The sequence below is a fragment of the Tachyglossus aculeatus genome, chromosome 21 (assembly GCF_015852505.1).
Source record: "Tachyglossus aculeatus isolate mTacAcu1 chromosome 21, mTacAcu1.pri, whole genome shotgun sequence".
Taxonomy (NCBI): Eukaryota; Metazoa; Chordata; class Mammalia; order Monotremata; family Tachyglossidae; genus Tachyglossus; species Tachyglossus aculeatus.
Genome location: NC_052086.1, coordinates 70,689,310 through 70,712,515, shown reverse-complemented (window position 1 = coordinate 70,712,515; position 23,206 = coordinate 70,689,310). Strand labels below are relative to the sequence as shown.

The following is a 23,206-nucleotide window of genomic DNA, read 5'->3' as shown; positions in this document are numbered from 1 at the left end:
GGTCATAAATCGTTACTCTCCCGGAGCCCGTGGGTGAGGGGTGGGCTTTAAGGCCTAGGTGTGGGGCGGGGGCGGTTAGTGCAGTGAGCCACCCCATCTGTGCATCTCCAATCCACCACGGATGAGACTCCTGAAGCAGACTCGTGCTCCGGCTAGATAAGAGGAATCCAATTTATTTTCTCTGCCAAGTCACTGCTTCGATGTCTATCTGGTTCTAGGAGGGAGATGCGATCGAACCCCCATGGGGGTCTCCCCCTCCTCCCCCTCTCCATCCCCCCGCTTTACCTCCTTCCCTTCCCCACAGCACCTGTATATATGTTTGTGCATATTTATTACTCTATTTATTTTACTTGTACATATCTATTCTATTTATTTTACTTTGTTAATATGTTTGGTTTTGTTCTCTGTCTCCCCCTTCTAGACTGTGAGCCCACTATTGGGTAGGGACTGTCTCTAGATGTTGCCAACTTGGACTTCCCCAGCGCTTAGTACCGTGCTCTGCACACAGTAAGTGCTCAATAAATACGATTGATTGATTGACTGAGCAGCTCGGGGAGTCAGCACGTCATCTTCGGAGGAGCTGCCCTCCGGCAGCTCGGCCTCCTGCCCCGGCCCCCATCGGGTGGTTCGGTGGGCAACGAAAGCCAGTCTCCCGGGATGTACGACAAGGAACCTAGGGGGGTTGCCCAGGGATGGCGGTCCGGGGGCTCAAAGCTCTGCTTGGCCGGAGGAACTGGAAGGTTGCATTTGGCAGCCCAGCCTTATCGGTCCTCTCCGTTGCTCAGCAGAGGAAGAGGCTCAGCTGGGGTGGTGACAGAAAAAAGTAAATTTATGTTGCCAACTTGTACTTCCCAAGCGCTTAGTACAGTGCTCTGCACACAGTAAGCCCTCAATAAATAAATGTCTTCCCCACAGCACCTGTATATATGTGTATGTTTGTACATATTTATTGCTCTATTTGTTTATTTGTTTTACTTGTACATGTCTATTGTATTTATTTTGTTTTGTTGGTTTGTTTGGTTTCGTTGTCTGTCTCCCCCTTTTAGACTGTGAGCCCACTGTTGGGTAGGGACCGTCTCTATATGCTGCCAACTTGTACTTCCCAAGCGCTTAGTACAGTGCTCTGCACACAGTAAGCGCTCAATACGATTGATGATGATAAATACGATTGATTGATTGATTGATTAAAGTGTCGCGGGCAGAGATTTCAGGGGAGCCGTCTGGAGGAGGGACCGGCCAGGAGGCTCTGGAAACCACCAAACGGCTGCCTCTCTGCACGTGGGACTCGCTCCGAGGAACGACTTGGGTCACCCCGAGCTCATGGGTGGAAGGGTGAACAGATTGAGCGCTGGGTTTGGAGCATATATGCGTGTGTGTGTGTGTGTGAGTCAATTATATTTATTGAGCACTTACTGGGTGCAGAGTACAGCACTAAGCGCATTTATTCATTCATTCAATCGTATTTATTGAGCGCTTACTGTGTGCAGAGCACTGGACTAAGCCCTTGGGAAGTCCAAGTTGGCAACATAGAGAGACGGTCCCGACCCAACAGTGGGCTCACAGTCTTCATTAACAAAATCAACAGAAGAGTAAATGTGTACAAGTAAAATAGAGTAATAAATCTGTACAAATATATATCCAGGTGGTGTGGGGAGGAGGATGGGGAGGAGGAGAGGAAAAAGGGGGCTCAGTCCGGGGCTTCGCTCTGCGTTTCCTCTCACCCTCAGTGTTTCAGATTCTCCTGTTGGGCAGTAACCCTCCATCCCTCCCCTCTCCCACCCTGTGGACCGTCAGCCGTCCGGGGCCTGTCAAACAGCTAATTGAGAAACACACCCTCTCCCAAGCAGAGCATTATTAAAGAGACTGCATCTCCCAACAGCTGTGAAAAATGACTCCCCGTAAAAACAAATTATAGGGGAAATCCAACGGGAGCATGTAGCATCCGCAAAGTTGGCGTGGGGGGGAAATAAAGCCCCACCAGATAGATCAATAAAATATATTAACGGCGCCCGGCAGTAGGCGGTAATTTAAATGAAATTAGCCTAACAACCTTCAAATAGCAATAAATAATAAACATCTCGGGGCTCTGGGGGCTCATTCCGTTTACAGTACTTCAGATATGATTTTAAGAACCATCTTCAGGAATATTATTCTGGAGGAGAGGAAGAACCACGAGAAAACAAGTCACAGGTGTGCAGGATGGAAAGGAGGCTTGTAACATCTATCCCTTGCTGTCTTTGACTCTGTTATTCCCCTCTAATAATAATAATAATGATGGTATTTGTTAAGCACTAAGTGCAAAGCACTGTTCTAAGTGCTGGGGAGGTTACAAGGTGATCAGGTTGTCCCACGCGGGGCTCACAGTCTTCATCCCCATTTTGCGGATGAGGGAACTGAGGCCCAGAGAAGTGAAGTGACTTGCCCAAAGTCACACAGCTGACAGTTGGCGGAGCCGGGATTTGAACCCGTGACCTCTGACTCCAAAGCCCGTAAGTTTGTTGTAGGCAAGTAATTTGCCTGTTTATTGTTATATTGTACTCTCCCAAAAACTTAGTACAGTGCTCTGCACGCAGTAAATGCTCAATAAATACAATTGAATGAATGAATGAGTAAACGAATGGTTTTTACTGGGCAGGGAATGTGTCTAACAACTCTATGGCATTGTACTCTTCTGAGTGCTTAGTACAGCACTCTGCATACAGTAAGCACTCAATAAATACCATTAACGGATTTATAATGATGGCATTTGTTAATCAATCAATCAATCGTATTTATTGAGCACTTACTGTGTGCAGAGCACTGTACTAAGCGCTTGGGAAATACAAGTTGGCAACATATAGAGATGGTCCCTACCCAACAGTGGGCGTTTACTATGTGCGAAGCACTGTTCTAAGTGGCGGCGCGGGGGATACAAGGCGATCAGGTTGTCCCACGTGGGGCTCACAGTCAATCTCCATTTTACAGATGAGGTAACTGAGGCCCAGAGAAGTGACGTGACTTGCCCGAAGTCACCCAGCTGACAAGTGGCGGAGCCGGGATTAGAACCCGTGACCCCTGGCTCCCGAGCCCGGGCTCCTTCCACTGAGCCACGCTGCTTCTTGATTTATCAATTTATCGATGGTAGGTTTGGAAGGTAAAATTAGAATTTCAGTGTTTAAGCTCTTGACTGTGGACTGTAAGATCTAGGCTGTAAACTCACTGTGAGCACGGAACGTGTCTACCAATGCTGTTGAATTGTTATATTGTACTCTCCCAAGTGCTATTTATTACTCTATTTATTTATTTATTTGTTTTACTTGTACATATCTATTCTATTCTATTTATTTTATTTTGTTAGTACGTTTGGTTTTGTTCTCTGTCTCCCCCTTTTAGACTGTGAGCCCACTGTTGGGTAGGGACTGTCTCTACATGCTGCCAACTTGTACTTCCCAAGCGCTTAGTACAGTGCTCTGCACACAGTAAGCGCTCAGTAAATACGATTGATGATGATTAAGTACTCGATAAATGTGAGTGATTGATTTAGAAAAACGAAAGCACTGTTACAAATAAAGGAGGATTGCTGGGTGGATAATTTATTTAGAAAAAAGGGGCCTGGAGAAGTAAATCTAACCCAATGAACGCTACGCTGATCAAACTCCAGAAGACTATAACCTTTTCAGCCAATCAATCAATCAATCAATCGTATTTATTGAGCGCTTACTGCGTGCAGAGCACTGTACTAAGCGCTTGGGAAGTCCAAGTTGGCAACATATAGAGATGGTCCCTACCCAACAGGGGCTCACAGTCTAGAAGGGGGAGACGGACAATCAGTATTATTTACTGAGCTCATCGTGGGCAGGGAACGTGTCTGTTGTTATATTATATTTTTCCAAGTGCTCAGTACAGTGCTTTACCCACAGTAAGTGTTTAATAAATATGACTGACCGAATGAATGACTTTATACTTTGTGCAGAGCATTGTACTAAACGCTTGGGAGTGTACAACAAAGTTAGTAGTTTCTGCCCTCAAGGAGTTTACAGTGTAGAAATCTAGCAGGATTGTAAGCTCGTTGTGGGCAGGGAATGTGGTGTTTGTTATATTGTTGTGTTGTACTCTCCCAAGCGCTTCGTACAGTGCTCTGCACATGGTAAGCCCTCAATAAACACGATTGATTGATTGATTGTACAGGAAATAACTGTCCAAGGGAACAGATCCAAGCCCTTCCGGCAGGATAGAGGATTGACCGTTCGCAAGCTGAACGGAGAGCTGAAGAAAATAGAACAGTATCACTTTCACTTTAGAGAATCAATCAATCAATCATTTATTGAGCGCTTACTGTGTGCAGAGCACTGTACTAAGCGCTTGGGAAGTGCAAGTTGGGAACATATAGAGACGGTCCCTACCCAACAGTGGAGAAGCAGGATGGCTCAGAGAGAAGAGCAGCATGGCTCAGTGGAAAGAGCCCGGGCTTTGGAGTCAGAGGTCATGGGTTCAAATCCCGGCTCCGCCGCTTGTCAGCTGGGTGACTTTGGGCAAGTCACTTCACTTCTCTGGGCCTCAGTTACCTCATCTGGAAAATGGGGATTAAGACTGTGAGCCCCACGTGGGACAACCTGATCACCTTCCCTCCTCCTTACCTCCTTCCCTTCCCCACAGCACCTGTATATTTGTATATATGTTTGTACATATTTATTACTCTATTTATTTTATTTGTACATATTTATTCTATTTATTTTATTTTGTTAATATGTTTTGTTTTGTTCTCTGTCTCCCCCTTCTAAACTGTGAGCCCACTGTTGGGTAGGAACCGTCTCTATATATTCATTCATTCATTCATTCAATCGTATTTATTGAGTGCTTATTGTGTGCAGAGCACTGTACTAAGCGATTGGGAAGTACAATTTGGCAACATATAGAGACGGTCCTTACCCAACAGCGGGCTCACGGTCTATATGTTCCTAACTTGTACTTTTCAAGTGCTTAGTACAGTGGTCTGCACACAGTAAGCGCTCAATAAATATGATTGATTGATTGATTTCAACTCATTGTTCTGTCACCCCCAAACTAAACTGCTACTAGAGAAAGTCTGGATTGAGTCACCTAAAACGTGAATTAAGCGACTGACAGATTGGGAGGAAAATGAACTTCTTGATGGAAAAATTTCTCTTGAGGACGTGAGCTGTTTTGGAGCAGATGTATTTATTTCCACTAGTCTAATGGCATCAGAGTGGTGGGGATGGGTCAGCGGGGAAGGTGGTGGGAGCCGTGGCTGGAGAGAAATCCCCTTTGGGAACTTCTCCTGCCCCGCTCTGTCCTTTCCCTTCATTCCTCTCAATCAATCAATCAATCAATCATATTTATTGAGCACTTACTGTGTGCAGAGCACTGTACTAAGCGCTTGGGAAGTACAAGTTGGCAACATATAGAGACGGTCCCTACCCAACAGTGGGCTCACAGTCTCTCCTCTTTCTCCCAGAAACACTCGAAGGCCTGCTGTCTTTTCAGTCTTTCCACCATTCCCTGGGAGCATCAGGAGAGATTCTAATTGGCCCAGAGTTTCTGAACAATGTGCTGGATTTGGGAGAAGAAGCGTGGCTCCGTGGAAAGAGCCCAGGCTTTGGAGTCAGAGGTCATGGGTTCAAATCCCGGCTCCGCCACTTGTCAGCTGGGTGACTTCGGGCAAGTCACTTCACTTCTCTGGGCCTCAGTGACCTCATCTGGAAAATGGGGATTAAGATTGTGAGCCCCACGTGGGACAACCTGATCACCTTGGATTCCCCCCGGTGCTTAGAAGAGTGCTTGGCACATAGTAAGTGCTTAACAAATACCATCATTATTATTATTATTTCTAGATGACCAACCAACTAACCAATGTCTTTCTTTCCTTAGACTTTGTGCGACCTGGTCATCCCGATTTAGAATACCTGGGTTGTGGTGATGGGCACTTTCTCTCATAATAATAATAATAATAATAATAATAATAATAATAATAATAATGGTATTTGTTAAGCGCTTATTATGTGTGAAGCACTGTTCCTAAAAACCAGAAATGATTTTAGACACAAGGGATTCTACCTTCACTCTCTTCTCAGTCCTCCTTCTCCCTTTTACCCCCTTTATGGTCCCCCTCAGATCACTTTCTACCACTTAGTTCTTTGCCGCATAGAAAACATTTCCCACGAGACGCACTCCGATCCTCCCGGGTTAGAAGTCCCTGATCTGGAAATAATTGATAATCACGGTACTTGTGATTGTTAATTAATTGTTAATTGTACGGTACTGGTTAAGCACTTACTATGTGCCAAGCACACTTCTAAGTCCTGGGGTAGATACAAGCTTATCAGGTTGGTCACAGTTCCTGTCCCGTGGGGCTCTCCGTCTTAACCCCTGCTTTACAGAAGAGGTAACTGAGGCCCAGAGAAGTGAAGTGACTTGCCCGAGGTCACACAGCAGACATGTGGCAGAGATGGGATTAGAACCTACGTTCTTCTGACTCCCAAACGCGTGTTTTATCCACTAAGCCACACTCTCCCCTCCCAGACCACAATATCAGGGTCAGGAGTGGGACTCTGCAGAATTGTTCATTCGGCTTCTCAGAAAACTCTGACTCTCCCCCTTCTAGACCGTGAGCCCACTGACGGGTAGGGACTGTCTCTATATGTTGCCAACTTGGACTTCCCGAGCGCTTAGTACAGTGCTCTGCATGCGGTTAGCGCTCAATAAATACGATTGAATGAATGAATGGAGCAGTGAATTCATATCACGAGGGGAGATGATGGATTTTGGAGCTTTGGAGAGCGGGATGTTACCTGGCAGAGAGTGATTCCAACTAAGGCCGGGCCCCAGGCTGTGCTAACAGAATTAATTAGCATAATTGAAAATAGAACTGGCTCCTGTGAAGCGGGAGTGCTTATTGACAGGCTCGGATCTTTGCCGTTTTGGTGTGGCATGGATTTTAATAAGAACCGCCTGCAAACTGGGGGAATGGGGAAGCAAAACTCGGGAATCAGTGGGCTCCTGCTGGTGAAGCCCCGCTCTTCTAGACTGTGAGCCCGCTGTTGGGTAGGGACCGTCTCTATATGTTGCCAACTTGGACTTCCCAAGCGCTTAGTACAGTGCTCTGCACACAGTAAGGCTCAATAAATACGATTGAATGGATGAATGAATGGTGTGGCATGGATTTTAATAAGAACCGCCCGCAAACTGGGAGAATAGGGAATGGAGGGACAAAACTTGGGAATCAGTGGGCTCCTGCTGGTGAAGCCCCGCTCTTCTAGACTGTGAGCCCGCTGTTGGGTAGGGACCATCTCTATATGTTGCCAACTTGGACTTCCCAAGCGCTTAGTACAGTGCTCTGCACACAGTAAGCACTCAATAAATACGATTGAATGGATGAATGAATGGTGTGGCATGGATTTTAATAAGAACCGCCCGCAAACTGGGAGAATAGGGAATGGAGGGACAAAACTTGGGAATCAGTGGGCTCCTGCTGGTGAAGCCCCGCTCTTCTAGACTGTGAGCCCGCTGTTGGGTAGGGACCATCTCTATATGTTGCCAACTTGGACTTCCCAAGCGCTTAGTACAGTGCTCTGCACACAGTAAGCACTCAATAAATACGATTGAATGGATGAATGAATGGTGTGGCATGGGTTTTAATAAGAACCGCCCGCAAACTGGGGGAATGGGGAATGGGGGGGTCAAACTCGGGAATCAGTGGGCTCCTGCTGGTGAAGCCCCGCTTTTCTAGACTGTGAGCCTGCTGTTGGGTAGGGACCATCTCTATATGTTGCCAACTTGGACTTCCCAAGCGCTTAGTACAGTGCTCTGCACACAGTAAACGCTCAATAAATACGATTGAATGAATGAATGAATGGAGCCCGGGCCTGAGAGTGTAAACCTCGGCGATGGTACGGTTCAGTTCTCACCAGTTGTCAGCTGTGTGACTTCGGGCAAGTCACTTAACTTCTCTAAGCCTCAGTTACCTCATCTGTAAAATGGGGATTAAGACTGTGAGCCCCACGTGGGACAACCTGATCACTTTGTATCCCCCCCCCAGTGCTTAGAACAGTGCTTTGCACATAGTAAGCACTTAACAAATGTCATTATTATTATTATTTCCCTGCAGTCTGTGTTCTGGACAGAATATACTACCCTGGGTAAGTGGTTAGTGATGGTCAGCCATTGCAATAGTGTCCCGTCATTTTTGTATTTCCAATTTTTCCCAACTCTCGCCAGGGGCAGAAAATACAGTATCAAAACAGCAACGCACAGGGAAGGAAGCACCGATACTCCTCTGCAAATTGCCCGTGAATATAACTGTTCGGCCTCCCGTGGATACTTTTTTTAATGGTATTTGTTAAGAGCGGACTATGGGGCTAAGCAAGTTGGACACAGTCCACGGCCCATGTGAGGCCCACAGTCTTAATCCCCGTTTTACAGGTGAGGTAACCAGAGCACAGAGAAGTTAAGTGACTGGCCCAAGGTCACACGAGAGACAGCTGGTGGAGCTGGGATTAGAACCCAGGTCCTCTGTGTCCCAGGCCTATGCTCTTTCCAACAGGCTATACTGCTTTTTGGTTGCCTTTTTTTCGGTCCTGAGAATGCTAGGGAATTATATATGTCTTTTTTATGGTACTTGTTAACGGCTTACAATGTGACAAGCCCTGTTCTAAGCCCTGGGGTCTTGTCTTATGCCATCGAGTCGCTTCCGACCCACAGCGACACCGCGGCCACACCTCTCCCAGAACGAACGCCCCACTCTCCATCTGCAATCGTTCCGGTAGTGTTTTCTTGGTAAAAATACTGAGCCTCTCACCTCTTAGTCACACCTTCCCCAAGGACCCCTAAGGATCCCCCATCCCGTGCACGGATCATATTTCTGGGTCCCAGTTACCTCATCTGTAACATGGAGATTGAAACCATGAGCCCCATGTGGTGTTCAACCCAATGTGCTTGTATCCACCCCAGCCCTTAGTATGGTGCCTGTCACATAGTGAAAGTGCTTAATGAATACCTCAATTATTATTATCATTATTATTATTACTGTGGCTCTGGGTGGGCTTTGAACTCTGAGCCTGGAGGAGCCTGGAATTCTGCTCACCTACTCACAGCACCCTACTGACTCCGTTTTTATTGCGAATATTTGTGTCGTGCTTTAATGTTTCCTCATTCCTGATGTATCTGTCTCCAGTCCATTTTTCCCACTTAAAACTACTAGATTGCGAGCCCCCTGAAGCCCGTTGTTGGGTAGGGAACTGTCTCTATATATTGCCGACTTGTACTTCCCAAGCGCTTAGTACAGTGCTGTGCACACAGTAAGCGCTTAATAAATATGATTGAATGAATGAATTTAACCATATTAACGCCCGTCTCCTTCTCCAGACCGTAAGGTCATCATGGGCAGGGAACATGTCTGCTAATCTCCCCCTCGTCCCCCTCTCCATCCCCCCCATCTTACCTCCTTCCCTTCCCCACAGCACCTGTATATATGTATATATGTTTGTACATATTTATTACTCTATTTATTTATTTTACTTGTGCATATCTATTCTATTTATTTTATTTTGTTAGTATGTTTGGTTTTGTTCTCTGTCTCCCCCTTTTAGACTGTGAGCCCACTGTTGGGTAGGGACTGTCTCTATATGTTGCCAATTTGTACTTCCCAAGTGCTTAGTACAGTGCTCTGCACATAGTAAGCGCTCAATAAATGCGATTGATGATGATGGTGATGATGCTAATTCTATTATACTCTCTCAAGTGCTTAGTACAGTGCTCTGCACTTAGTAAGCGCTCAGTAAATACGATTCATTCATTCAATCGTATTTATTGAGTGCTTCCTGTGTGCAGAGCACTGTACTAAGCGCTTTGGAAGTACAAGTTGGCAACATATAGAGATGGTCCCTACCCAACAGTGGGCTCGCAGTCTAGAAGATTGATTGATTGATTGATTGATCACCCTGTGGGGTGGGGAGGGCCACACGTCTCCACTCCTCAGAGACCTCCGTCTCCTCCGCATTAGGCAGACCCTCCTTATTCTTGACCACCAGGTCTCTCCATCTTCCATATCCGCTCTCTTCCATCAGTTGTCCTGCCCATGCTTTGCTCTCCTTCCAAGCTCCCCGTCTCAAAGTACCTTGCTCTCAAATCTCGTACCTCTCACCTCTAGCTCGTGCTTTTCCTCTTGCCTGGAAGTCCTCCCCACACCAAAATCATCCAGACCATGGATCGCTCCATCTTTAAAACCCTCCGAAACCCCCCACCTCTTCCATTTCACCAAGACACGCTACCCAGACGCCCGCCCTTAGCACGGTGTACTTTACCCCTAATCCCAAGTTTCCCACAAATACGTATTTTATTTATCTATCCATCTGTGCATTTAATTATTTGTTCAGCTGTTCTGTTACGATGCATTTGCACTGCTTCCTGCTTGAATTGTGGTATTTGTTAAGTGCTTATCGTGTGCGAGGCACTGGACTGAGTGCTGGAGTGGACACAAATAAATTGGGTTGGACACAGTCCCTGTCCCACATGGGGCTCACAGTCTTAATCTGTGAGACTGTGAGCCCACTGTTGGGTAGGGACTGTTTCTATATGTTGCCAACTTGTACTTCCCTAAGCGCTTAGTACAGTGCTCTGCACACAGTAAGCGCTCAATAAATACGATTGATTGATTGATTGATTAATCCTCATTTCACAGATGAGGAAGCGAGGCCCAGAGAAGTCACACAGCGGACAAGTGGTGGAGCAGGGATTAGAACCCATGACCTTCTGAATTCCAGGCCCGTGCTCTATCCGCTATGCCATCCTTCTTGGTATGTAGATTATTTTGCGTATCTACTCTACTCAACTATAAGCTCCTCGAGGGTAGCGAATGTCTGTCTCTGATACAGTTATATGTCCCCAAGAGCTTAGTACAGTGCCAAACACTCAGTGGACGGTTAATAGATACCGCTGATGCCCTGGGGTCGGAGTTGGTGGGTGGGATGCTGCAGTTGAACGTGGGAATCCGGCTCCCCCATTTTCCCAGATGTGAGTTCAATCAATCAATGAAGGTCACGGGTTCTAATCCCAAGGTCTGCTGTGTGACCTTGGGCAAGCCACTTCACATCTCTGGGCCTCAGTACTTCACTTCTCTGGGTCTCATTTACCTCATCAGTAAAATGGGGATTGAAACTGTGAGCCCCACGTGGGACAGGGACTGTGTCGAACCCGATTCGCTTGTATCCACCCCAGTGCCTAATTCAGCGCCTCACGCATAGTAAGTGCTTAACAAATACCATAATTATTAGTTATTATTTTATGACTTTCTGAATGTGGAAAAACTCCGGTCCTCAAACCTCAGAGGACCAAGCTTGGTGTGCTCTAAGAGTTAGACAAGGATCAGGGGATGGGGGAAAGGAGGCAGTGTCGTTGATAAATAGGATGAATCGGTGCTAATGCAAATTTATCTCTCCTCCTGCCAAAACAGCGACTGTGAAATGTAACAGATTACACAAATAAACACAACGCTTGGGATATTTTCAGTCTGGTTGCTCCTCCCTCGCCGCTCAATGCAATAGCTGTTTTTCCCCAGATCCCCTTCATATTTCATTCAGACAGTCGGGTGGAACGGGATGATAATGCATGCTAATGTCCCCACCGAGAGAGGCAGAAGGGTACCCCTCATTAGTCATTCATTAAAACTTTAGATGCGCTTCTAAAGACTTTAGGTACCGCAACATCTGGAGACGGCATCAGAGCTGGGGGAAGAGCTGGGGAGAAGTTGGAGAGGCTGGAGTGGGAGGACCGTTCCCGAATGTCGGATGCTTGAGATACTATTACTTATTGAGTAATAATATCCTGAGATATTATTACTCAATGTCGGATGCTTGAGATATTATTATTATTATTATTACATATTTATTACTCTATTTTACTTGTACATATCTGTTCTATTTATTTAATTTTGTTAGTATGTTTGGTTTTGTTCTCTGTCTCCCCCTTTTAGACTGTGAGCCTACTGCTGGGTAGGGACTGTCTCTATATGTTACCAACTTGTACTTCCCAAGCACTTAGTACAGTGCTCTGCACACAGTAAGCACTCAATAAATACGATTGATGATGATGATGATGATGATGATGAGAGCCCAGTGGCCTCTGGACAAAGGCTGACGGGAGAGGGAGCAGGACGGGGGACAACTGGGAGAAACAGAGGGACACAGGTCTCACTCCCATCCATCCAGGCACTGAGAAAATTGTGTTGTGCTCACCAAGACTCTTGAGTGGAGAGAGTGTAAATAACAACTCCAGTGGGAGGAAAGGAAGTCAATAAGAGAAGGCGTGAAAAGGGTCCGGAGGGCCTGCATCCTCTCAATTTCTTTGAAACGCTCTTGTCTGAAAGCAGGAGTACTCCACTAAGCAGGTTGGGAAAATTCCCCCAATATCTGACACCTGGGCAGGGTTTCAGGGCCCGGGATGAGTGGGTGCCCAAGGGGTGCTTTCGCTCCTTGGTCCAGACTGAGAAAATGCCAAAGTGTGGCTTTTACCCCTGAGGACTGGGCAAATCCCCTAATATATCCTGCCTGAAAGTCAGGAATGCCACATGGTTGGGAATTCTGCTGAAAAGATTGAGCCAAGATTAATCCGCAGAACATTAAATACTTTCATTCATTCATTCAATCGTATTTATTGAGCACTTAACTGTGTGCAGAGCACTGTTCTAAGTGCTTGGGAGAGTACAATACAGCGTGGCTCGGTGGAAAGAGCACAGGCTTTGGAGTCAGAGGTCACGAGTTCAAACCCCGGCTCCGCCAATTGTCAGCTGTGTGACTTTAGGCAAGGCACTTCACTTCTCTAGGCCTCAGTTCCCTCATCTGTAAAATGGGGATGAAGACTGTGAGCCCCCCGCAGGACAACCTGATCACCTTGTAACCTCCCCAGCACTTAGAACAGTGCTTTGCACACAGTAAGCACTTAATAAATGTCATTATTAATATTATTATTATTACAATATAACAATAAACAGACACATTCCCTGCCCACAATGACCTTTCAGTCTAGAGGGGGAGACAGACATTGATATAAATACATATATTACAGACCATGAGCCTGTTGTTGGGTAGGGACTGTCTCTAGATGTTGCCAACTTGTACTTCCCAAGCGCTTGGTACAGTGCTCTGCACACAGTGAGCGCTCAATAAATACGATTGAATGAATGAATGAATATTAGAGATATGGACATAAGTGTTTTGGGGCTGAGAGTGGAGGTGAATAAAGGGAGCAAGTCAGAGTGACCCTGAAGGGAGTGGGAGAAGAGGAAAGGGGGGCTTAATCGGGGAAGGCCTCTGGGAGGAGATGTGCCTTCAATAAGGCTCTGAAGTGGGGGAGCGTAATTATCTGACAGATTTGAGGAGGGAGGCGTTCCGGACCAGAGGAAAGATGAGCTGAGAGGCCTTGTAGGTTGAATCTCTTTCGCTAGGATTACCGAAGATGTGAATCAGTGATATTTATTGGGCACCTTTGGGTGCAGAACACTGTACTAAGCACTTAGGAGAGTACAATAGAGGTGGAAAACCCTATTCCCGTCCTCAGGCAGTTTGCAAACTAGTGGAGGAGATGGACACTATCCATCCCCATCCCTCCCGCCTTACCTCCTTCCCCTCCCCACAGCACCTGTATATATGTTTGTACGTATTTATTACTCTATTTATTTTATTTGTACATATTTATTCTATTTATTTTATTTTGTTAATATCTTTTGTTTTGTTGTCTGTCTCCCCCTTCTAGACTGTGAGCCTGCTGTTGGGTAGGGACCGGCTCTAGATGTTGCCAACTTGGACTTCCCAAGTGCTTAGTACAGTGCTCTGCACACAGTAAGTGCTCAATAAATACGATTGAATGAATGAATGAAAAGTGTTCTGCACACAGTAAGTGCTCAATAAATGATTGAATGAATGAATGAAAAGTGTTCTGCACACAGTAAGCGCTCAGTAAATACGATTGAATGAATGAATAAATGAATAAATTAGCTATAGGCAAGGAACGTGCCTTCTGATTATTTTCTATTATACTCTCCCCAGTGCTTAGTACAGTGCTCTGCCCACAGTAAACACTCAATGAATACTATTAATTGATTGACTGATATGGGAAGCAACAGAATCAATCAATCAATCATATTTATCGAGCACTTACTGTGTGCAGAGCACTGTACTAAGCGCTTGGGAAGTACAAGTTGGCAACATATAGAGACAGTCCCTACCCAACAGTGGGCTCACAGTCTAAAATGTAAGGATGTAAGGATAAGCGCCCTGGGAGTGGAAGTGGGGTGAATATCAGCGCTTAGAACAGAGCCAGCACTTTGAACAGTGTTTGGCTCATAGTAAATGCCAAACAAATACCATCTGATTATTAAATTGCTAAGCAATCAGTCAATCAATCATATTTATTGAGCGCTTACTGTGTGCAGAGCGCCTGGGAAGTCCAAGTTGGCAACATATAGAGACAGTCCCTACCCAACAGTGGGCTCACAGTCTAGAAGGGGGAGACAGAGAACAAAACAAAACATATTAACAAAATAAAATAAATAGAATAGATATGTACAAGTAAAATACATAAATAAATAGAGTAATAATAAGTACAAGCATATATACATATATACAGATGCTGTGGGGAAGGGAAGGAGGTAAGATGGGGGGGATGGAGAGGGGGACAGGAGGGAGGGGGCTCAGTCTGGGAAGGCCTCCTGGAGGAGGTAAGCAAGTTCATAGGTGATGCAGAAGGGAAGGAGGCTAGGGTGGGGAAATGAGGGGCTATTTGGGGAAGACTGCCTGGAGGAGGAGTGTCACAAAATTCTGCTGAACAGTTCTGAAATGTTAGGCCCCTCCTCCACCCCAGCGGAGTCATCAGGGGGATCAAGCAAGTGGCTTCAGATGCCGAGGAGGAAATTACCGGCCACATGTAGAGCCGCCCTCCGGATGAAAAGTTTAGGTAGCCGCCATGACCCCCTTGGGTGTGGGCTGGTGGACCCAGGAGTCAGAATGACCCGGATTGGAGTCCAAGGTCATGGGTTCAAATCCCGGCTCCGCCACTTGTCAGCTCTGTGACTTTGGGCAAGTCACTTCTCTGTGCCTCGGTTACCTCAACTGTGAAATGGGGATTAAGACTGGGACAACTTGAGCGCCTTGTAACCTCCCCAGCGCTTAGAATGGTGCTTTGCACATAGTAAGCGCTTCATAAATGCCATCATTATTATTTTATTATTATTCTATTCCCGGCTCTGCCACTTGTTTGCTGTGTGACCTGGGGCAAGTCACTTCACTTCTCTGTGCCTCAGTTACCTCTTCTGCAAAATGGGGATTAAAACTGTGAGCCCGGTATGGGTCAGAGACCGTGTCCAAGCTGAATATTTTGTATCTACCCCAGAGTTTAGTACAGTGCCTCACACATAGTAAGCACTTCACAAACCCTTCTAGACTGTGAGCCCACTGTTGGGTAGGGACCGTCTCTATATGTTGCCAACTTGTACTTCCCAAGCGCTTAGTACAGTGCTCTGCACACAGTAAGCGCTCAATAAATATGACTGAATGAAGGAAACATCAGAAAAAAAAAGCTAATGATGGATTACAGGACAGTTTTCCTAATAAAGATGGTGGAACTTTACACAGTGGATGGTTGTATGGTGGGGGGGCAGTGAGTGAGTGCTTCTTTTTATATGTATGGGTGTGTACAAGTGTACCTACCATTAGACTGTAAGCTCCTTGAGGGGAGCAATCGTGTCCTGTTTTTCCTTTACAATATTCCACAGTACCTAATACCATAATAATAATAATAATAATAATAATAATAATAATAGCATTTATTAAGTGCTTACTATGTGCAGAGCACTGTTCTAAGCACTGGGGAATTTACAAGATGATCAGGTTGTCCCACATGGGGCTCACAGTCTTCATCCCCATTTTTTACAGATGAGGGAACCGAGGCCCAGAGAAGTTAAGTGACTTGCCCAAAGTCACACAGTTGAGAAGTGGTGGAGCAGGGATTTGAACCCATGACCTCTGACTCCAAAGCCCGTGCTTTTTCCACTGAGCCACGCTGCTCCTCTAACCATCACACTTAGTGGCTGCTAAACGCCTTGCCTTACTTTGAGTCGGAACATGGCTGTACTGATGGTGAGATACTATCCATATGGCGCTTAATTTGGACTGTTGAGTCAAGATGTCAGTTCCTTCTCCCAAGACTCAGGGCAGGGAAAACAATTTTCCCACAGCAAAGTTGGGAAGGCCATGCCTATCGCCAAAATAGCCCCGCTCAGTCAGGCCCGAGCAGTGGAATATTAAAAGCAGCAAGCGATTAGTCTGCAATGAGAGTCTGTGAGACAGAGTGTCATCGACTATTTTCCTCCAAAATGCTAACTAATCTCAGTTTGGGAGCAGGAAATAGAAAGAGTGTTTAACAGACAGATGGATCTTTATTGAACCGCCATTTTCCCAGAAACTTTCCGGCTTTTGCAGAAATTCATCGTGACTTTCTGGAGTCTACATTCCCCATCTCCCTCCCTTGCCCGACTCCCACCCCGCAGAACTTCTCTTCCCTGTGCTCCCCACACTTGTCTTCTGGGTTTTCAGCTGGAGGGACTCCAAATAGTATTCCTTGCCTATGAGCGTGGTCCTTCAGGATTCTTCAATACATAAATAGCACCCAGTTGGAAGAGCTGTCACTGTAGATAAACTCAACTCATTTGGGTTCTGTGTCGTCTTCTCTGAGACGTCACCCTGCTACTTTATTTTAATTTTTTTTGGATTCATCATAGGCCACAACAGTTAAATCTACTAGTGTTTCAGTGTATTCATAGAGACATTACCAAATATCCTGAGTGTCATTTTGAGAAATGGGAATACTTACGTCCTGAGATGGAGCGCTCAGCTCAAATTAATTATTGGTTTGCTATGCTTTTTTTAATGAAATAATGAAATATATTACCCCTGACCATCAGTTTCCAACAGACCAAAGGTTTCTCAAGACCAAAGGACCTTCTTTGGACTCTTGCTTCTGAGACTGTCACTGGCCCTTCCTTCTTCTTTGGGTTGGTGTTTGGCAACTCCTCGCTCACACCCTCCCTCCTAACTGGAGCTCCCTCCCACTTCGTAGACAACAGTTCTCCCATCTTCAAAGCCCTCCTAAAATCATATCTCTTCCAGGAAGCCTTCCCTGACTAACCTCTTATCTCCCCACCCTATTACTCCCTCATCATCATCATCGATCGTATTTATTGAGTGCTTACTATATACAGAACGCTGTACTCACCCTCCTTTCCAAATCACCTTCGACCTTGGGTCCAGATCCCCTAAATCCTTTGGCACCCACCCCATCCATCCCACCCAGCACTAAGTCCATCCCCTATCTGAAATTTATTTTAATGTCCATCTCCCCCTATAGACTGTAGTACAGTGCCCTGCACACAGTAAGTGCTCAATAAATACGACTGAATGAATAAACTCATGGGCAGGGATCGTGTCCACCAACTCTACTGTATTCCTCTAAGTGCAATAAGTGCTCAATGAATGCCAGCGATTGATTAATTCACCAGTGATGGGCTCTTTTCTGCTGCAAAAACAATCTCATGATGGGACAGTCATTCTAAAAGGTCTCTAAATGAATTTGACTGTGATTTCAGGGGTTTTGCTTGTGGGATATTTTATAAGGAACAAATGTTTGGATGTTTCCTTCCTTACTTGTCTTCAACCACGTAAATTTCAGTTGCCCAGTCATTGAGGGTGAGTTATAATTTTGGCAAGGGATGGAATGTGGGTGAGGTGTTGGTGGTGAGAGGGAGGAGATTGTGGTACAGTGAGTACAGAAGTAAATAAGCAAAGCGTGCAGGCTGGGTTCTCATAAGAAATCAGAGAGGTGAGGTAGGAGGGGGCAAGCTGAAGCAGTAAGGAGTGTCTGTTTGATGTGGAGGTGGATGGATGGACAACCCCTGGAGGTTCTTGCCAAGTGGGAAAACACAGACTGAATGTTTTTGTAGAAAAATGATCTGGGAAGCAGAATGAAGTATGGACTGGAGTGGGGACAGGCAACTGGAAAGCTCAGCAAGGAGGCTGATGCAGTAATCGAGGCGGGATAGGATAATTGCTTCGATTAACGTGGTAGCAGTTTGGATGGAGGGGAAACGGTGCATTTTAGTGATGTTGTAAAGAAAGAACAGAAAGGATTTGGGGACAGATTGAAGATGTGGGTTCAATGAGAGAGATGAGTTGAGGATAATGCCAAGATTGTGGGCTTATGAGGCTAGGGAGGATGGTGGTGCTATCTACAGTGATAGGAAAGTCTGGGGGAGGACAGGCCTTGGGCAGGAAGATGAGCAGTTCTCTTTGGAGAAGCAGCATGGCTCAATGGAAAGAGCCCGGGCTTTGGAGTCAGAGGTCATGGGTTCAAACCCCGACTCTGCCAATTGTCAGCTGTGTGACTTTGGGCAAGTCACTTCACTTCTCTATGCCTCAGTTACCTCATCTGTAAAATGGGGATGAAGACTGTGAGCCCCCCGTGGGACAACCTGATCACCTTGTAACCTCCCCAGCACTTAGAACAGTGCTTTGCACATAGTAAGCATTGAATAAATGCCATTATTATTATTATTATTTTGGACATGTTAAGTTTGAGATGGCAAGACATCCAAGTAGAGATGTCCTGAAGGCAGGAGGAAACACAAGACAGCAGAAAAAGAGAGAGATCAGGGTGGAGATGTAGATTTGGGAATCATCCACATGGAGACGGTAGTTGAAGCCACGGGAATGAATGAATTCTCCAAGGGAGAATAGAAGGAGACGTTAAATGACTTGGTCATGCAGGAGGCAATCGAAGGAAAAGGGATTAGAAATCAGGTCCCCCTGACTCCCAGCCTTCTCCCCCTGCAGAAGAATTTGCCGGGGAGTTTGTTGTAGAACAGGGGAGGGGCTCACGTTAGCAAGCGGAGCCCACTCCCGCTGATCCCCCATTCGGGCCTGTCGCCAGCAAGTGGAATGTCTCCTCCTGTGGAAACCGAGCTCTGGCCCGTGGTCTGCCTCTCTGTGTGCCACAGAGAGTATTGTAGAAATTTGGAGGTAAAGAGAATTGATTTGAATAACCATGGTAACAATCATCAGAGCAGTTTGCGAGGCTTAGAGAGACAGTGCCTTTGGCGGAGGAACTGTCTCTATATGTTGCCAACTTGTACTTCCCAAGCGCTTAGTACAGTGCTCTCTCTGCACACAGTAAGCGCTCAATAAATATGATTGATTTGGCAACTTTATTAAACCTAGTGCAGAAACAGCAGACCTCAATCCACTCTCCCTATTCCCTCCCCTACCCCCATCTTGCCTTTCTTCCTTCCCTCTTTTTAACCCCCCTGGGTCCTTTTCCCTTCCCAGTTCTCACTCATCACACCTATATTCTAAAGGAATATAGAAAGTTGTGTCCTTGATTCACCTCCCCTCTGGGATCTCTCCCCTCAGGGGTTTATTCTGCCCTGCAATCAGTTAGGGAATCATATTTATTGAGTGCTTACTGTGTGCAGAGTACTAAGCACTTGGTAGAGTCAGTATAACAGAGTTGGTAGATGTGTCCCCTGCTCTCAATGCGTTTAAAGTCTAGAGGGGGAGACAGATATTCGTATAAATAGATAAATTACCGTTATGTGCTGTGGGGGCTGAGGGAGGGGTGAATTAAAGGGAGGAAATCCAAGGGCAATGGTGATGCAGAAGGGAGGGGGAGAAGCGGGAACGGAGCCTTAATCGGGGTAGGCCTCTTGGAGAAGATGCGCCTTCAATCAGGTCTAGGATTTTAACCCAGGACTCTCAAAATGCCATTATTATTATTATTATTATTATTATTATCTCACCTATTGACTCTTCCCTCCCCATATACCATTTGATCTTCTCATAGCAAAAATAACGACTGTAAGATCCTTACTGCGTTTAGAACAGTGCTTGGTACATAGTAATAATAATAATAATAATAATAATAATAATGATAATGATGGAATTTATTAAGCCCTTACTATGTGCAAAGCACTGTTCTAAGTAAGCGCTTAACAAATACCGTTCATTCATTCATTCAATCGTATTGACTGAGCGCTGACTGTGTGCAGAGCACTGTACTAAGCGCTTGGGAAGGCCAAGTTGGCAACATCTAGAGACGGTCCCTACCCAACAGCGGGGTCACAGTCGAGAAGGGGGAGACAGGCAACAAAACAAAACGTATTAACAAAATAAAATGAATAGAATAAATATGTACAATTAAAATAAATAGAGTAATAAATATGCACAAACATATATGCATATATACAGGTGCTGTGGGGAGGGGAAGGAGGTGAGGCAGGGGGGATGGGGAGGGGGTGGATGGAGGAGAAGAAAGAGGGGGCTCAGTCTGGGAATTAACTTGTATCTACCCCAGAACGTAGAACAGTGTTTGGTACATAGTAAGGGCTTAACAAGTACAATTATTATTGTAATATTACTACTCTCCTCCATGGTAAACACGCAGAACCCATTCTCACCGGAAGACAGGCCTAAGAATGAGAAGACGCGGGGTCTAGTGGTAAGAATCCAAGCCCAGGAGTCAGAGGACGTGGGTTCTGACCCTTTTTTTTTAATGGCATTTATTAAGTGCTTACTATAATAATAATAATAATAATAATAATGGTGGTATTTGTTAAGCGCTTACTATGTGCAAAGCACTGTTCTAAGCGCTGGGGGGGATACAAAGTGATCAGGTTGTCCCATGTGGGGTTCACAGTCTTAATCCCCATTTTACGGATGAGGTAACTGAGGCTCAGAGAAGTTAAGTGACTTGCCCAAGGTCACACAGCAGACATGTGGCGGAGCCGGGATTCAAACCCATGACCTCTGACTCCAAAGCCCGTGCTCTTTCCACTGAGCCATGCTGCAGAGCACTGTCCTAAGCACTGGGGGGATACAAGGTGATCAGGTTGTCCCACGTGGGGCTCACAGTCTTCATCCCCATTTTACAGATGAGGGAACTGAGGCGCCGAGAATTTAAGTGACTTGCCCAAGGTCACACAGCAGACATGTGGCGGAGCTGGGATTCGAACCCATGACCCCTGACTTCTCTACCACTTTTCTGCTGTGTGATATTGGGCAAGTCACTTGCGTTTGCTATGCCTCAGTCACCTCATCTGTAAAATGGGGATCAAACAGAAACTCCTCCCCGTCGGTTTTAACGCTCTCCCTCAACTCACCCTATCCTACCTCACCTCACTGATTTCCTACTACAACCCAGTCTGCACGCTTCGCTCCTCTAGCGCTACCAGGGAAGCAGTGTGGCTCAGTGGAAAGAGCCCGGGCTTTGGAGTCAGAGGTCATGGGTTCAAATCCCGCCTCCACCACTTGTCAGCTGTGTGACTTTGGGAAGGTCACTTAACTTCTCTGTGCCTCAGTTCCCTCATCTGTAAAATGGGGATTAAGACTGTGAGCCCCCCGTGGGACAACCTGATCACCTTGTAAACTCCCCAGAGCTTAGAACAGTGCTTTGCACATAGTAAGCGCTTAATAAATGCCATTATTTTATTATTATTATTATTATTACCTCGCTCACTGCCTCAATCTCGTCTAGCTTGCTACCACTATTATTAGTAGTAGTATTTATTAAGCACTTTCTGCCTTCAGAGGACACTGTTCTAAACACTGAGGCGGATACAAGGTAATCAGGTTGGACACAGTCCCTGTTCATTCATTCATTCATTCATTCATTCAGTCGTATTTATTGAGCGCTTACTGTGTGCAGAGCACTGTACTAAGCGCTTGGGAAGTACAAGTTGGCAACATATAGAGACGGTTCCACATGGGGCTCACAATCTTTATCCCCGTTTTACAGATGAGGTAACTGAGGCTCAGAGAAGTGAAGTGACTTGCCCAGGGTCACACAGCAGACAAGTGATGGAGCCAGGATTAGTATGTGGAGGAGTCAGATTTAGAACCCGGGTCTTCTGACTCTCAGGCCTGTGCGCTTTCCACTAGGCCCCAGTACTTCCCTCTAATTCTGCTGCTCGCCACTCCCCTCTTACTCACAACAGTGGAGAAGCAGCGTGGCTCAGTGGAAAGAGCCCGGGCTTTGGAGTCAGAGGTCATGGGTTCGAATCCCGGCTCTTCCAATTGTCAGCTGTGGCAAAAACACGGAGGTGGTTTACCACCGCCTCCTTTTCCACGGGAAACGTGAGTCTCCATCCTCGATTCTCTCCCGTGACGCTGCTGCCCAGCACAGGTGAATTTTGACGTGTAGCAAAGTGTCTTCCACTCGCCAGCCACTGCCCACGCTAGGAATGGAATGGGTAGGCCTCTGCTCGACTCTTCCTCCCGTAGCTGAGGCTAGTAGAGGACTAGAAACTCTCCAGTTGCAGTCCTGAGTAGGGCTCTAGAAGGGAAGGCAATATAAATATTAATATAAATAAATAAATTACAGATATGTACGTAAGTGTTGTGGGTCTGGGAAGGGGGATGAATAAAGGGAGCAAAGCAGGGTGACGCAGAAGGGAGTGGGAGAGGAGGAAAGGAGGGCTTAGTCAGGGAAGGCCTCTTGGAGAAGATGGGCCTTCAAAAAGGCTTTGAAGTGGGGGAGAGTCATTGTCTGTCAGAAGAAGCAGCGTGGCTCAGTGGAAAGAGCCCGGGCTTTGGAGTCAGAGGTCATGGGTTCTAATCCCCGCTCCACCACTTGTCAGCTGGGTGACTCTGGGCAAGTCACTTCACTTCTCTGTGCCTCCGTTCCCTCATCTGTAAAATGAGGATTAAGACTGTGAGCCCCCCGTGGGACAACCTGATCACCTTGTAACCTCCCCGGTGCTAAGAACAGTGCTTTGCACATAGTAAGCACTTAATAAATGCCATCATTATTATTATTATTTGGAGTCAGAGGTCATAGGTTCAAATCCCCGCTCCGCCAACTGTCAGCTGTGTGACTTTGGGCAAGCCACTTCACTTCTCTGGGCCTCAGTTACCTCATCTGTAAAATGGGGATTAAAAGTGTGAGCCCCCTGTGGAACAACCTGGTCACCTTGTATCCTCCCCAGCGCTTAGAACAGTTCTTTGCACATAGTAAGCGCCTAACAAATACCATCATTTGAGAAGAAGCGTGGATCAGTGGAAAGAGCACAGGCTTTGGAGTCAGAGGTCATGGGTTCAAATCCCGGCTCTGCCAATTGTCAGCTGGGTGACTCTGGGCAAGTCATTTAACTTCTCTGTGCCTCAGGTCCCTCATC

The 23,206-nt window shown here is 46.2% G+C and overlaps 1 non-coding gene across 1 annotated transcript; it reads right to left on the bottom strand.

Moving 5' to 3' along the window:
* Window positions 1-22,225: 22,225 nt before the first annotated feature.
* Window positions 22,226-22,364, bottom strand: LOC119943076. Its single transcript, XR_005455558.1, has one exon. It is a non-coding gene; the product is annotated as a small nucleolar RNA SNORA7 (small nucleolar RNA).
* Between the last annotated feature and the right edge of the window lie 842 nt (window positions 22,365-23,206).